Source organism: Pseudochaenichthys georgianus, chromosome 8, assembly GCF_902827115.2.
Source record: "Pseudochaenichthys georgianus chromosome 8, fPseGeo1.2, whole genome shotgun sequence".
NCBI classification, from domain to species: Eukaryota; Metazoa; Chordata; class Actinopteri; order Perciformes; family Channichthyidae; genus Pseudochaenichthys; species Pseudochaenichthys georgianus.
In genome coordinates, this window is record NC_047510.2 from 21,821,863 (window position 1) to 21,838,144 (window position 16,282).

The 16,282-nt window shown below is 42.9% G+C and overlaps 1 long non-coding RNA gene across 1 annotated transcript in view; it reads right to left on the bottom strand.

The window, feature by feature from the left end:
- Positions 1 to 8,435, bottom strand: part of LOC117450560 (uncharacterized) — a 61,058-nt gene extending 52,623 nt beyond the window's left edge. Inside the window, exon 1 of the long non-coding RNA XR_004552583.2 lies at positions 7,825 to 8,435. This is a non-coding gene — a long non-coding RNA (uncharacterized lncRNA). The remainder of the gene's footprint in view (positions 1 to 7,824) is intronic.
- Between the last annotated feature and the right edge of the window lie 7,847 nt (positions 8,436 to 16,282).

Below are 16,282 nucleotides of genomic sequence, written 5' to 3' on the forward strand. Positions count from 1 at the left end.
TCTTTATACATTTTCTTAAACATAAAACATTTCTTACAGCCCTTTAAATCATTCGCACATCTGCTTTAAAGTAGTAAGTGCAAACTGATGTAATTTCCTCCTGTGATGCTCATCCTCTGAAATTAAAACAAATTTGTTTTGTATATTTTCTGGCAGTATTCTGTTTTTTGCTTTATGCATAACTAAAGCCGTCTGTAATTCTATTAAATCTTAAAATCTTAACTGCCTTGACTCAATCAATTGTTTGTTTGTTTGTTCTCTAGGTTGTACATTATGCAACATTCTCGCAGCTTTTTCTGTAATGTAATTAAAGGTTTTAACTCATATAGGTGTTGCCCCACACTTCAACACAATCATTTAAATATGGCAATATCAAACAAAAATACAAAATGCGCATTGACTTGTAGTCAAGCACATATTTAGCTTTCTTCAACACAAAATTACTTTTGGACATTATAACACCCAACAATCTAAATGCAGACACCTTCTCTATACTTACTCCATCTATACACAATGAAACATTCTCTAATATTCGCAGATTTGCAAAAACCATACAGTTTTGTTCAAGTTTAAAGATAACGTATTTACTTCAAACCATTACGTTTTACCATATATTTTGTAATACTTTCTGCCAAATAGTCAAATCATCCCCTGAACTAAAACAATTCTCACAGATAGATAGTAGACTCCAATGAATACTCCAATGTACTGTGCACTAGTTAACAGTCAGTAAGCAGTGGAGAATGCCGTTGTGTTTCCAGACAAGGATCCAACCCTGACCTCTAGTGGCATTGAAAAAAGTGACATGCTTTTGTGACTTTAAGGCAGGGGTCTCAAACTCAAGGCCAAATCCGGCCCGCGACTTCATTTTATGTGGCCCTGCAAGAGCTTGCAAAGAATATAATTACATGCCACTTTACAGAAGAAGGTTGCCCATAAACTACATGTCCCACAATGCATCTCGTTTTGTGACATGTGCACTGAAGAGACTTGCAATTATTTGCCCTGGACTTCTGATTTCAGACGTAATTAATTACCAAGTTATTATCCTATCCGATAATAATCCAATTCAGAGGCAATAATGTAATATAATACATTATTTTATATATATATATATTATATTTATCTAGTTACAACCGGCCCTTTGAGTGCAACCTTTATGCGAATGTGGCCCGCAATGAAATTGAGTTTGACACCCCTGCTTTAAGGTATGCAGTAATAGGTAATGTTGTCCTACACAATTCATCTCTACAGTATGTGGAAAATGCTTAATAATAACATAAAAGAATTGTTCTACATGTTTATATAATATTTAGAATAAATAAAGACGGTCTTGGATAAATAGATAAAAAACAATCAGTATGCCAAAACTTGCAAGACTTTGCTAAATGTTAAATGTGTACATTATTTTCAACATTATCAGTTTGGAGTTCATGTTTTAAGGTTGGATAATGACATTTGTATACATAAGGCCTAACTAAGATGTGGTTTCAGGACATCCTTACAATGGTGGGTGGGTTGGCTGTAGAGTGGTATTTTAACCAATTTTAAAGTTGACTTTAGATAATAGAAAAAAAGTTAAGGATTAATACGGAGATGGAAACAATTAAACTTATACAAATGAATCAATATATTGACAGATAGGTGGCTTGTTGGAGATTTAATTTTTTTTTTTTTTAAAAACAATGATGACACTGATATCCAATCGCACTGGGACAGCACAAATAAAACTTAAATAGGAACTTTGATTATGTACTGAGGAATTTGGCAAAGCTATACTTAATATGATTACATAACTTTAAACGTTATATAATACTATGAATTATTATATTCGATCATGACTGACAGTGTTAATGGTTAACTGTTATGTATGTGAATACAAAGATTACTGAAAGCCCTTCATGTCCTTACTAAGGTTTTCAATTAGCACCACAAATCTTTAGTGGCCAGAATAGGAAATGCAGCCCAGTAAACTGCTGATGTTGCTACCACCATTGTCCTCAAGGGCGCAGCAGAGTCTAACAAATGTACAAAGGCAACCCAAAAAACCAACCAGGGACTCTACTACAATACTGTAACCAAGATTTTTGAAAGATTGATGGTCAACATATTAATCAATGTAAATTAATCGTAATAAAACCATTTTATACAGCCCTTAAGTTAGTACCAACATTTTAAATCCTTTTTAAAATCCAATGAAAGACCCAGTGAGGAAAATTAATGTGTCTAGTTTCAGTCTGTTGAATGAGTGATGCACTGTGTTGACAGCCTGACGTCTGGACAACTTCCAGTCGTTTTAGCTGTCATTACAGCACTTTGGCTCTGTATGCTTATCTGAGACTTTGGTCAGGGACACTGACAGCCACTTCCACAGCAAGTCTAGCTGGGTTCACTGTGGTAGCTTCACCGCCAAACCTACAGGCCTTCTGGGAGAGCCTTGAACATGGGAGCATCTGCCTCCCAGCCTACATGCTTTAATGTGACATTGTAATTTGTGTGCACAATCTAAATGTCAGCACACTTAATCCAGCTTAATAGCACTTTATATGTTTAGTAGAGTCTAAATTGACCTCATTCAATCTCTTTTAAACAAAGCAAATAAAAAAAGACACGCACTTAAAGCTGTCAGCAAGATTCTTACAGATCAGCTAGCGCAGGACTACACACACACACACACACACACACACACACACACACACACACACACACACACACCCAGTCGTCTGAGGAGCCTGGTGGTCTGCTGTGTCCCGGGGAGGTCACACAGGAAATGTCACGCTCCTCTTCACACTGAAAATGTCTCCTTTATCCTCCCCACTGAGAACGAAAGAAAAGGGAGGAGGATTGAAAGAGTGGATCGAATGAAAAAAACGGACCCAACTCCTCAATGAGGATTGCTTACTTGTGTAGGTGTGACTCGTTGAAACGCGCTTGAGTTGCGGTGGCAACCCACACCCAGCAAAGTAAAGGCTGAATATGGTCACAGGTTCGGTGGAATGTGACATTTGTGAGAGGGAAACACAAAGGGAAGAATTTTCCCTCCAAAACGAGAGCACAAAAAAAGAACAAGTGAGGTCAGTTTGAGAGAAAACAGGAGGAGGGATATCTGGTATTTAAAGCGTTGCAAAACAAAGTTTTTATTTTTTTTCCTTGCAAGGAAGGCCAAGAAGACATCTGACGATCCATCACCATAAAACATATGGTAGTGAGTGCAACGTTTGGGCCTGTTCTTAGCATATCATATAAATCACTCTTTTGTGTATCCATAGTGTCCTTGTAGGGAGGTGGGTGATGCATGCAGCCTTTCTGTGGCTGAGGAAGTTTGAATGGAGTGCTGTCTGTTGGCGTCCGGGCCAACACAGATGCCCCTACTGTGTGTCTTTGCTGTTTGCTCTGTGTGTCGAGGAGAGGCATGTTGGGAGAAAGAGTCTGTCCTCTTCCCATCTTCCTTTCGCCTTTCTGTGATCTCCATCTCCCCAATGCTCTTTCTACTTCATTCCTGCAGGGCTGCACTCACACAGGAGGTCAAGGAGAGCAGGGATAGCAGGATTTAAAATAAAAATTCAGAGGAAGTGTGCCAGATTTGAATCACCCAATAGGGAAAAGCGGGCCATGATGCATGGAGTCAAGTTAAAAGATCTAAACACCAGGTGCAGAGAGAGGTTTATCAAAGAAGACAGGCTTTAAGAGTCAGACCCAGAGGCATCATTTTAAGGAATCCCCCACTTATGTTCACCACTTCCTCTCAAGCCTCCCTGCCACACTCTCCCTTTAGCAAAAGCTGTCTCAGCCTCCCACTTCCTTATAACTCCTAAAGCAGAATGAAACACACACACACACACACACACACACACACACACACACACACACACACACACACACACACACACACACACACACACACACACACACACACACACACACACACACACACACACACACACACACACACACACACACACACACACACACACACACACACACACACACACACACACACACACACACACACACACACACACACACACACACACACACACACACACACACACACACACAATGCAAGTTGCGGTTTCCCTGTAGGAAATCAGCAATCTGCTGCCATTACCCACCAACATTTACCCTCGCCCCCCCTCCTCTCTCTCTGCTCCCTTACACCCCCCCCCCTTGCATTTCCTTACCACCCCTGTTTAGACAAAGCATCTTTCTCTCATGAGCATCATTAGAGAGATAGAAGACAACTGTTGGTAGGCTAGTAGAAAGAGAGCACCACACAACAAGCCAAAGGAAAACATAAATAGCTCATTCGTTTTTAACATTGGTCTGTTGTCATAGCATCACATAGGTCCCTAGCTGTGTGTATATAGCTTGATAGACATGCTACTCTGTTGTGAAGAACTGAAGGCACTTGCACTATGATGGGAGCATTGGTCACCTCTGTTTGGCATCTTGACAGTAAAAGGTCTTAAAGTTTGTGTGTGTCCTCATAGCTGAAATTCAAAACACAGCATAAACATTTGTTATAATTCGGGGCAAATTCTTACCTGTTCATAAATAGACATGTTTTGATATGCAATTCCTTAAACAGGTTCCCAGAGAATCTGTCAAAAAAACTTAAAGCCAAGAGAAAATCACAAATGGAGGGGAGATCACCAAGGCGCTGAGGAAAAGAACACTTTACACAGTGCTCCCAGCTTTTCAAAACCTCTCTCAGTCTCACACATAAACACATAGGCACAAACACATACACCTAGAAACAAAGGTGCCATTTACTCAGGAAGGGTCAGCAGTTCTCTCCATCAGACAGGGGCTTGTTCTTGGTCAGAGGCTGCTGCCCAATCTCAGGCCACCCTCCCCTGGCTCCACCGGCCCCCACCACCCCGGAGACAAGCTCCCCATTGTTCCTGCACTGCTAATAAATGACAGTTCTCCTGTTCAGACAAACTTTAGAGTCCATTCTAAAACACACACACACACACACACACACACACACACACACACACACACACACACACACACACACACACACACACACACACACACACACACACACACAGAGTATAAATGGTGCTCTATATGTAAGGATACACAGCAGCTTATTTACAGTCTGATATTTCTCATGGAGCTCATTAAAGGTTATCTGACACTAATGATGGAAGGATATTTTCCTGCGATTTGGGGCTTGTGCCCCAGGGGTCTGATGAGGTAATGCCGAGGGCATATCATGCTAAAAATACAGTGGTAATTAATAAATGTTTTCCTAATGTATTACATGTCCCTTCAGAGGTCGAAAATGGACGTGACATCGAGACATAGTTCAATCGGGGGTCACACTGCTCCGTCGGTACTGTCACCCGTGTGCAATGTCACATACAACCCCACACACGCACACTCACACACACATAAGCCAGATACTGAGCTCCATCAAGGCCATGACCCAAAGTGAGCCTTGAGTTTAGACATGATAAATCACCACTCAACTTAAGCTCATAAACACACCATTAACACGCTCGGCCACAGCAACTTGATCTGTTTACCTTAACCACTGTGCTGGGGACTATCGCTCTCAGGCAGGCCTGTATTAGCATGCCTGGGGGCCTGATGCACATGTCTGTCACAGGGGCCGGCCAGCTCCAGCTCAGGGCCACAACTCAGGGGCGCTGCTTCAACGTTGTCTCAACACTTTATGAGGTCATTTTCCAGCACTCGGCTTGCTTCATTCAGACTAGGTTTTTACCTTCAAGATGCAGACTATAGAGTTTGGAAAGAGTGTCTGTTTTAGTTTGAAGTGTGTATGATACTTGATTCACATAGGTAACAACAAACATAAGCTAATCATCCTAGGTCTTGGTGGTGTGGGTAGCTTAATAAGTATCTGAATATGGTTAAATGTAAGTTTAAAACAAATGAGAATACAGCGGAAACTTAATGCAAAGAATTGCTAGTGATGAGAAAGTTCTTAGGAAATGTTGAGTGGAGTAAATACAGGGTTGTTAAGTGACTCTGACCCTGGTGTGTGTATATGGCTCTCGACTGCGGTTCACCACAAGCATATCATATAACAGCTCAGCCAGCACACTCAGCCCTGAGAGAAAGCAAATTCTTGCTTGGTCATTTTCAGCTATGGAAGACATAAACAAACATGTACAAAATAAAAAAAGTAGGTCTGAAAAGTTTGAAAGATTCTGGCTGCAGTCAGAGAAGTGGGTGTCGGAGAGTGGGTCTGAAGGGGTGTATCTGTGTCTGTATGGTGCTTACACAGCACAGGGGTGATGTTGGCTGTGTGCAGGACAGATGCTGGGCAAGCGGGGTCACATCAACAGACATGCTCCCGCTACACCGTTCAAACGACAAAAGGAGGAGGAGGAAGAGGAGGCAGAAGTTGGTAGAAGAGGAGTAAAAAAAGCCCCAGTGTTTAGTCAAGGCCTGCTCACTGACACAAAGTCTGTCTTTGTCTGCCTCCCAGGGTGCCAGATAAAGGAATTCTTGTGTGTCGGGGGCTCTGACCGAGTTTATTTGACACTTCAGCTCCTTTTGTGAAGCAAGTGTCCCATCGTCAATGCTGGCCATGAGAGTCACTTGGCATTAGACAGAGGGTCCCTCTTCAGTGGAGAAAGGGGGTCTTGTTTGGAGAAGATCTTTAATGGAGGGGTGTGTGGGGGGTGCTGGGTCGGAGGAGAGGGGGTGCTCGGTCTGTGCTTTGCGCTGTATACAGACATATAGTGGGGCTCTGTCCCCTGCCCCAACAATAGATGGAATTCTTCATTACTAAGGAAGTGGACGTTATTGAGGAGTGAGAGCTGAAGGGGTGTAGGAAGCTCCTTCATCAGATAAGTTGCATGAACACGCAACTACTTGAAATGCAATGCCACATATGTCACAAGTATGCTCAATAAAGATGGAAATGCTTACAAGCTGAACTGGTACAACATTCATGATCCTGACTTTTTAGGGTGCATCGACTCTAGAGTGTTAACACGCACCTGCAGGTTCCACTCAAAGGGAGCATCTACACATCATCCATATCTTTCTGAGTTTTAAGAATAAACAAGCCGTGTGTCAGGTAGCAGCAGCTTGCTCTACTGACATGACAGTCACTTCACATTGAAGGCCCTCCCTGTGGGCAAAGTTCTGGAGACAGATTTACTCTCACCTGAATGGAGTCACTGTGGGAGAGGTGAGTGCATGTCGCTTTCTATGGTCACTGTATCCACACTGTTCATTTACTTTACTGCACCTGGCCTTTCATAACTTATTATAGACCGTGGCTCTGTGAATAGTATGTGGTCACCTGGGACTGCAGGTGTATGGCTATGTCTGGTGTAGGACAGGTGAAAAAAGAGCTCAATTTGAAAATAGAGTATTCAAGTCATGTGTCTAAAATACATCAATTTGAGTACTTTTGAGGGTTTATAACGGAGCAGTGCTCTACCAATCAACAGGTGAATCAACATTTGACAGGGCTTTTGTATGAACACACCCCCTCAGAAACCGTTCAGACTAACTAAATAAGTGTTGTCCTAACTGGATCTCATCTCAAAGGAGTTTGATTGTTAAGAGTGATTTGGTTGTGAATATATAGGCCAAATGGGTGTGTGCTGAGATAATGACAGAACCTTTAGTCAAAACAGACACTGTTCAACGTTGTTGTTTCATTTGTAAAATAACAGCGGATACAATGAAGTTAGTCCTAATTTGGTACCCTTTGGAACATCACAGAACAACCTGACCCTTTTTTTACAGCTTATAATAATTCAATGACAACATTAAATATGACAGAAATTAAGTAAACATTTCAGTGCTCAAGGTAGGTCATTCTCTTACCTGCTGGAGGAGGAGATGCGTTCTGTCAGTATCCAAACAGCTGGCCATCTGCTGAGCATCGCTCTCAAAATATATTCCAGGATATTCCTTTCGTTGTGCCAAAATCCACCGCAACAAATATCGATTTTGAAATCATATCAAAGAGTTAGCCAACTATGACACTGGCCACACGCGCGAAGTATCCCAAGAGACTCGTCTGTCCGACAAACGGCTGGTCCAGCGGCAGGACTTAGGCAGCAGGAGACATGTACACCACTCATCCCGTGAAGAGACATTATTTCCTCATATCCTAAAAGACGATATACAACTCCTGCGTTGAATCCATCAGCTGCTGCCATCATAAAGTTTAAAAAAGAATAATAACAATAACTCCTCCACGTGTGTCAGTGCTGTAACAGCAGCATTGAATCCTCTTTATGCGCCAAAAGAACCAATGCGTAAAGTGATTGCTGCTTTGGTAAATCAAGCAGATTGATCGGTGTGGTTATTTCCATAAGGCAGTAAAAGTAGCCGGGTTATCCTTGGTCTCCAGTGCAGTGATGATCCCTGCTGGAGCTCCAGCTAGCGTCTATGTAGCCGGTACTACGATGCGCTCCTGTGAAGAGCCTGAGCAGCACTGAGCCATAGTTGGAGCAGAGCAGCGCAGCACATGCTGCCCTCTGCCAACGTAGGGGCGCAAAGCATGATGGTAAATGGAGTAGATTTTGTATGCTACCTATTTCTTTTAGATCAGTAGTAAGACATTCGATTAAAATTAAGAAATGCAAAACAAAAGTAAATACAAATCAAATGTAATAATCATATCAAAACAAGAATAGTGGCAGTAGAGTGTAATTGACCGTACTGTATAATTTGCTTATGTTGGAGGGTGAAACATGTGAGGGAAAATGTTCACTTCACACACAGAATTTGAACCCATGTTAAACAACCCTGTTTACTAATACAAAAGTGTTTCTCCTGGAATGTTGACTATACTTTTTGAGGATTTAAATTAAATGAATTGTAATGTTTGCATAATTGCACAATTTATTGTATTACCTGGCTATAATAACCTAAGTAAATAATTATGTGATGAATATAGGCTGGTATAATTGTGTTGTATGGTGCAATCACTCATCTGTCAGTTTGATCCCAGGTTTGCGTGTGAGCCATGTGAGTGAGTAATACTGATCTTCTGTCGCTGTGCACAGATACAGGGATGTCGGTGCCTTGAATCACCCTCCCATGAATGAATCTCTTGTCTTTCTTACCTCACTTTCATGTCTTAACCACCTCCAGGCTTGCTTGTATTTCTGGGATCATAGCTTCCCTTAAAACTCAAGACAAGTAGTGGATTCCCTGGAATGGACTGGAACCTCAAAGACTAAAATCACTGTGAAGACCACTGAGACAAATGTAACATTTGTGATATTGGGCTATATAAATAAACATTGATTGATTGATTGATTGATTGATTGATTGATTGAAATCAGAAAGAAAGTTATATTAAATTAAAGTGTTACTCTGTGATTGTGTATTAAAACAAAACATGTTGTGTTATAAGACAATTAGATTTGCCTATGAATAAAATATTTTGGAAAAAGTACACTGAGGAAAACATTGTAAACATACTGTAAATGAGTGTGTGAATTATGGAAGTCTTTGATAAAGTGTGGCTTAAAATAACCTCTTGAAAAAAAGACACATAAATAACAGAAAAAAAATTGACAAAAAAAGTGATCCCCATTTTAGGCATATCTAATATTTTCTATACACACTAGATTGTATCATCCTATCATTAAATGGTCACTAGGAATTAACATCTTTCTAAATACTGGCGTAAATGTATTGAACGTCAAAGTGGTTTACCTTCCACTATACCACTGTTACTGATCTCCACATGACGGTGTGTATTACACTTTAGGGCAGGTATAGCTCCACTCCACCTTTTCCTTTACTCCCCATGTGGCCGTGCTCCAGTACAATCCTGGAGTATACCTGAATTGCACGCAATTCTGTCAATTGCAGGTACTTGATGGCTTTCTTGTGTGCTGGGGTTGAAAGTTGCTGGAGGTTTGTGCACACAGCATTGCGTGACTAGAGCTGGGGATGAAAACACAAAGACATTGTTTTCAGTGATCAAACCCCCTTTATAGTAACTCAACAGCATTCCTGTCTCGCATTCCTAAGCCACCGCTGCTGTGTGAAGGATTTTTTCTTCCTTTTGAGAAAAAGAAAGCAATAGAAGGTTACACATTTGTATCTGGTTCACTGTGTTGACCTCGCTTCTTCCACAAAAGCCATTCTGCACCCCAAGCTCATTAATCATTAATCAAGGCTGAATTAAAGTATTAGCAGAGGCAATTATCTTGCAGAGGTAATGATCTCTTATCTAAATCGAGGTGATGAATGTAAACAGTGGAGCAGCAATCCTGCTTTCATCTTCAGCAATCACTCCACCTTGAAACCAAGCCAATTGATTTGCAAAATGATTATTTCTCCATGTGTGCATGCATAATGCACGTGTGTCTGCATGATTGTACGTGTGCAAGTGAATACTTTATGCATCTTCCTCCTCCATGTTTCTACTCACACTAGTGTGTGTTCTTGGGTATGTGCTAATGTGCACACAAATGTTTTCCAGATTGGTGTGACAAGGATAATCATATCCAGAGAGCACAAAACTATTCTGAATACTGCTCACACAGATGGGCGGAAAAAGAAAGAATGCATCAGGGAATCCAAGGTGAGCAAGGCTGAGAGAGTGAAGAGAAAATGTAGACATTCTCAAGCAGCAAATTGCACAAATTGCCTAGCATGCACATCAAAAGGCACAACTCTAACATGTGTGATGCAGAAATATATAAATGCATATGTGGCAATATCCTCTGTTCAAAAAGTCCATGCAAGCAGTGCAGTCATCACCTGTTGGTTGTGTTAAAACAAATCTAATATTTACTGGAAGCAATGACCTCTACAACTGCTGCTTCAACATACAACACATAGAGAGGACAATGGAGTCAGTCATATCTCCAGTGTTTGCTCTGAGAGTGATTAAGACTAGAGGACATTCATTACTGGCCCGGCTCAGACAGAGAGGGGCTTCAGAGCAGAGCTCTTGTGTTGGACTGTTTGGATGTCCTATCCCCTTGTATCTCTTTGACTACCTCAAACACAAGGCTCTATTCAACCAGACTGGGAACAAATGTTTCCTTATGTGGCTCTGAGTGCCCAAAACCCAGCGACAGGATAGAGAGCAAGAGCCTATGAGACCAAAAGACAGAAGGTTACAATAATGCAGGATATGCTGGCGCTATTTAAGTAATCAGCTCATCTTAAAGTATGATCCGCATTATTAGGTGTGTGTATGGGGGGGGGGCTGATGTCATGGAAACCAAAAGCTAGATGAGACATAAGTATTTCCCACTAACAGAATGCCCTTCTGCTGGTATGGCCCACAGGCTCAGTAGCCTGCCACACTTGATTTCCTCCTTTTTTTTTCCACTGCTCCACTGTTCACACAGGTGTTATTATTTCTACATTTGAATGGAAATGAATATGGTAAATATAACCCAGGAAACCTCAGTTTGGTTTCCAAGCAGCTTATGTTATTTCATGTTCCGCCTGCTGACTTCCTTTGCCAATCCATGGGAACAGGCAAAGTGAAGCTAAACCGGGGTCAATGCAAGGTTTCACAGTGGCATGAGTGAAGATTACTCAAGGAAAACGGTTTTAAAAAATGGCCTGCTCTATGTATAGAGCAGGCACAGGCCATTTTTTAAAACCGTAATGAGACATAATGAGACATAATGCGCTGTGTACCCTTTTTCTATAAGGATAAGGAGCTAATCCTCTTGTGCTATGAGACTGATAGGGTTGGAGTACTTCCAGCACCTCATGGTGCCAGATCTTTGCAAGGGAGGCTTTCTCAAAGGAGACCATGTAATCAATGACCCCCCCCCCCCCCAACCTACTATATTAGTCTTAACATAGTAGATTATAATGTCAAGTTTTGTGGTTAAAGTGTATTTTTTTTTGAGCACTTGTCATTTCCCATTATATCTCGCTGCCTTCAGGCCTTCCCCCTCTTGCCCCGCATTAAGATGTCAAACTGTAAAGGGGTTCTCATGTTTACTCAAACATGTTTTCCCACTTAAGAAGAAATTAAATGAACTGTTGGCCTGGACTGGCAGTGCAGTACCACTGACATGACTCATTCCTCCTTCCTCCCCAACACTCTCTTACACTGAGCAAAGGGGGAATTTCTTTGGACAAGCACACCCTTCCTGGAGCCTTACCATAGTGTGACCATGAGAATGTTTCAGCCTGCAGGTGCCTAGGTTTATTTGTAAATGTTACGTGCCAGGCAGGCTGTACATGTGTGGTTTTCCTTCCCTCCTGTGTTTCTCTCTTCTCCCTGTCGTCTGCACAGCTAATCAGCAGATGATCGGTATCTGCCTGTGCACCTGAGTCTGATGGCTGATTGGATCCTCTCACCCTCAGCTGGCCTATCAGCAACCAGGGCCGACCATAAAGGAGGCACCCAGGAAGTCTTCTCTCTCTCACTCTGGGCCTGTTGCTGAGGAAGGAACACGGCTGTGTTTAGCAACTAAAGCTATTTGAATAATCTGAACTTTGTTAATGTGTGTGTGTTGAGAGGTGGAGGAGTTAGGTAAGTCTGGGGTACCCTGTACCCTGTGAAAATAAAACTTAAAAAATAACTAACTTTAAACTCAAGGTATTCTCAAGGAACTGCGCTACTTCTAACCTCTCTGTAAACCCGCTGCACACATCCGATCACTTCTTCATTTCATTCTCTCTACCCCTTTCCAAACATAAACTAATCTCTTCTCATCCTGCACCTGTCTGCCGTAACCTCCGTTCCCTCTCCCCCTCTACCTTTGCCTCATCGGTGCTCTCAGCCCTCCCTTCCTCTAACTCGTTCCAACTCCTGCCTCCAAACTCTGCTGCAGAAACTCTCCTCTCTACTCTCTCATCCTCTCTGGACTCTCTCTGTCCTCTCACATCTCGGCAGGCTCGTCAGTCCCCTCCTGCTCCCTGGCTAAATGACGCACTGCATGCTAATAGAACCGTCCTTAGGGCAGCAGAGCGGAAACGGTGGAAATCCAAACACCGCGACGACCTCCTAACCTATCAGGCTCTCCTCTCCTCTTTCTCTGCTTCGATCTCTCAGGCAAAAAGCACTTTCTTTCAAGATAAGATCAAATTTTCCTATTCCAATCCTAAAAAACAATTTTCCATCTTCTCCACCCTCTTGGACCCTCCCAAAGCCCCTCCCCCCTCCTCACTTCTGTCAAGCGACTTTGTTAACCACTTTGAAAAAAAGGTTGATGATATTCGCTCTTCTTTTTCTGACTCACCTTTACTCACCGATGGGTCACCAGACCCTCCTTCCACCCGCACACTAACCTCCTTTTCCCCTCTCTCTCCAAGTGAGGTTCTTACCCTCATTACCTCTGCCCGCCCTACCACCTGTCCTCTGGACCCTATCCCCTCAAACCTCCTTCAGACTATCGCTCCTGATATTCTAGCGTTTCTCACCCATGTCATCAACACTTCTCTAACTTCTGGTCACTTTCCAAACAGTCGCAAGGAGGCAAGAGTAAACCCTCTCCTAAAGAAACCCACTCTCAACCCGTCTGATGTTATAAACTACAGGCCTGTCTCTCTCCTCCCGTTCCTGCCTAAAACACTTGAACGCGCTGTCTTTAAACAACTCTCCTGTTATCTCCATCAGAACAACCTTCTGGATCCGCACCAGTCTGGTTTCAAGGCAGGTCACTCCACAGAAACTGCTCTCATTGCTGTCACTGAGGAACTGCACACTGCTAAAGCAGCCTCCCTCTCCTCTGTCATCATCCTTTTGGACCTGTCTGCTGCATTCGACACGGTGAACCATCAGATCCTCCTTCGCACTCTCCAAGAACTTGGAGTTTCAGGCTCTGCACTTTCCCTCCTCACCTCATACCTCAAAAACCGTACCTACAGGGTCACTTGGAGAGGGTCCGAGTCCGACCCTTGTCAATTAACTACAGGGGTCCCTCAGGGCTCTATTATTGGTCCCCTCCTCTTCTCCCTGTACACAAACTCGCTCGGATCAGTCATTAGCCCGCATGGTTTTTCATACCACTGCTACGCTGACGACACCCAATTAATTCTGTCCTTTCCCCGCTCAGAGACCCAGGTCGTCGCACGCATCTCTGCTTGTTTAGCTGACATCTCTCAATGGATGTCCGCTCTTCACCTCAAGCTCAACCTTGACAAAACTGAACTGCTTTTCCTTCCGGGAAAATATTGTCCCACTCTTGACCTGACTATCAACATCGGCACCTCTGTTGTTTCCCCGACCCAGACTGCAAGGAATCTGGGTGTGATCCTAGATAACAACCTGTCCTTCACTGCAAACATCGCTGCTACAACCCGTTGCTGCAGATACACGCTTTACAACATCAGGAAGATACGTCCCCAGCTGACCCAGAAAGCGACGCAGCTTCTGGTCCAGGCTTTCGTCACCTCACGCCTAGACTACTGCAACTCCCTCCTGGCTGGTCTACCTGCATGTGCCATCCGACCTCTGCAGCTCATCCAGAATGCAGCGGCTCGTCTGGTCTTCAACCTTCCTACATTTTCCCACACCACTCCGCTCCTCCGCTCCCTTCACTGGCTTCCGGTAACTTCTAGAATTCACTTCAAGACACTGGTACTTGCGTACCATGCTGCGAATGAATCTGGCCCTTCCTACATCCAGGACATGGTTAAACTGTACACCCCAGCGCGTGCACTACACTCTGCATCAGCCAAACGACTCGCTGCACCCTCGCTGCGAGGGGGACCCAAGTTCCCATCAGCAAAAACACGTGGGTTTGCTATCCTGGCTCCAAAATGGTAGAATGAGCTCCCCATTGACATCAGGACAGCAGAAAGCTTACACACCTTCCGGCGCAGACTGAAAACTCATCTCTTTCGACACCACCTCGAGCGATAGAATTACTAACAAAGAACTGCTAACAGAGCACTTATATACTAATAAAGGACTGGCTTATCTATAGCCAGTTGAGTAGCACTTGCAATGCTTGGCTCTATGAAACCTGATGTACTTATATGATTCTGTTTTCTTCAAGGTTGTGTCTTCCTGGTCGAATGTACTTATTGTAAGTCGCTTTGGATAAAAGCGTCAGCTAAATGCAATGTAATGTAATGTAATATAAACAGAAATCACCTTCATTTCCTACAGGATAAATACTACATACCACCCTGGCATGCATCTGTCTAACTGCATGCGTGTCATTTTTGAAAGTTTGTGTGTTTACAGGACATAAATCTTGGCTCCATTTTACCCGCTTAATCTTGTTTTAAAGTGTAAAGTTATTATTTGAATTACTTGAATAATGTTAAGGGTTTAAATTAGGAATTATGTGTGGAATTGTGTGTGTGTGTGTGTGTGTGAGTGTGTGTGTGTGTGTGTGTGTGTGTGTGTGTGTGTGTGTGTGTGTGTGTGTGTGTGTGTGTGTGTGTGTGTGTGTGTGTGTGTGTGTGTGTGTGTGTGTGTGTGTGTGTGTGTGTGTGTGTGGTGTGTGTGTGTTTGTGTGTGTGTGTGTGATCTCAGTGGCAGGCTGTGTGTAGGCAGCTGGGAGTGTGCCTGGGCTATGCGTGACTAGGAGAAATACACCTGTCTCCAAGCACAGGTACGGAGGGGGAGCTGGCACGCAGAGGCCTGCCAGGCGAACAATGCTCCCTATTGTACCTGCGCTCTGACTGCAGACACTCACAGGAGAGGAAGCCCTGAGCCCAGTGTGTGTAGCTCTCTCTCCCTCTCTTTCACTCTCTCTCTTCTTGCTCACACACACTCACACGACATACAGAGTCAAATTATTTATAGTACACGTATTGTGCTGACCGCAGGCGCCCTGGGCTAAATCCCCCAAAACTCTGCCTTTTACACGCAAGCTGCCAATCATAGCTGTGAGTGACAGATTTGACTTCCAATCAAAGAGAAGAAACAAAGTACTGAAAAAGGACACAGAGAGTGTTTGGTTGTAAGTGTTATTGGCCTATGAACACTTTGCATGAATGTCATTATTACAGTATTTTATGAAATGCAGTGTATTATATTTCCTCAGTTAATGGCTGTTAAACAGTCAAAAAGTATAACATTTGTGTTGTTATTGTTCTGGAGAGTATTTCAAAGTTAATAAGGATACTACTCTTCAGATATTATCAGTTTCACAGAGATAACTAATGTACTGTTAAGGTATCTAATAATAAATAGCTTTAAATATAAATCCCTGTTGTGTCTATTGTTAAGTAATCTATTATCAGTGTTACACCAGCCTAAGATTTTCCAGGCTTTTTGTTCTCGGTACAGATAAGGCAACCTTGAGATGGAGAGCCAAGATACACTGCACTGGAGTACTGAGACAGCGGGAGACAGACAGAGAAAGACACCCCAAGAGAAAGG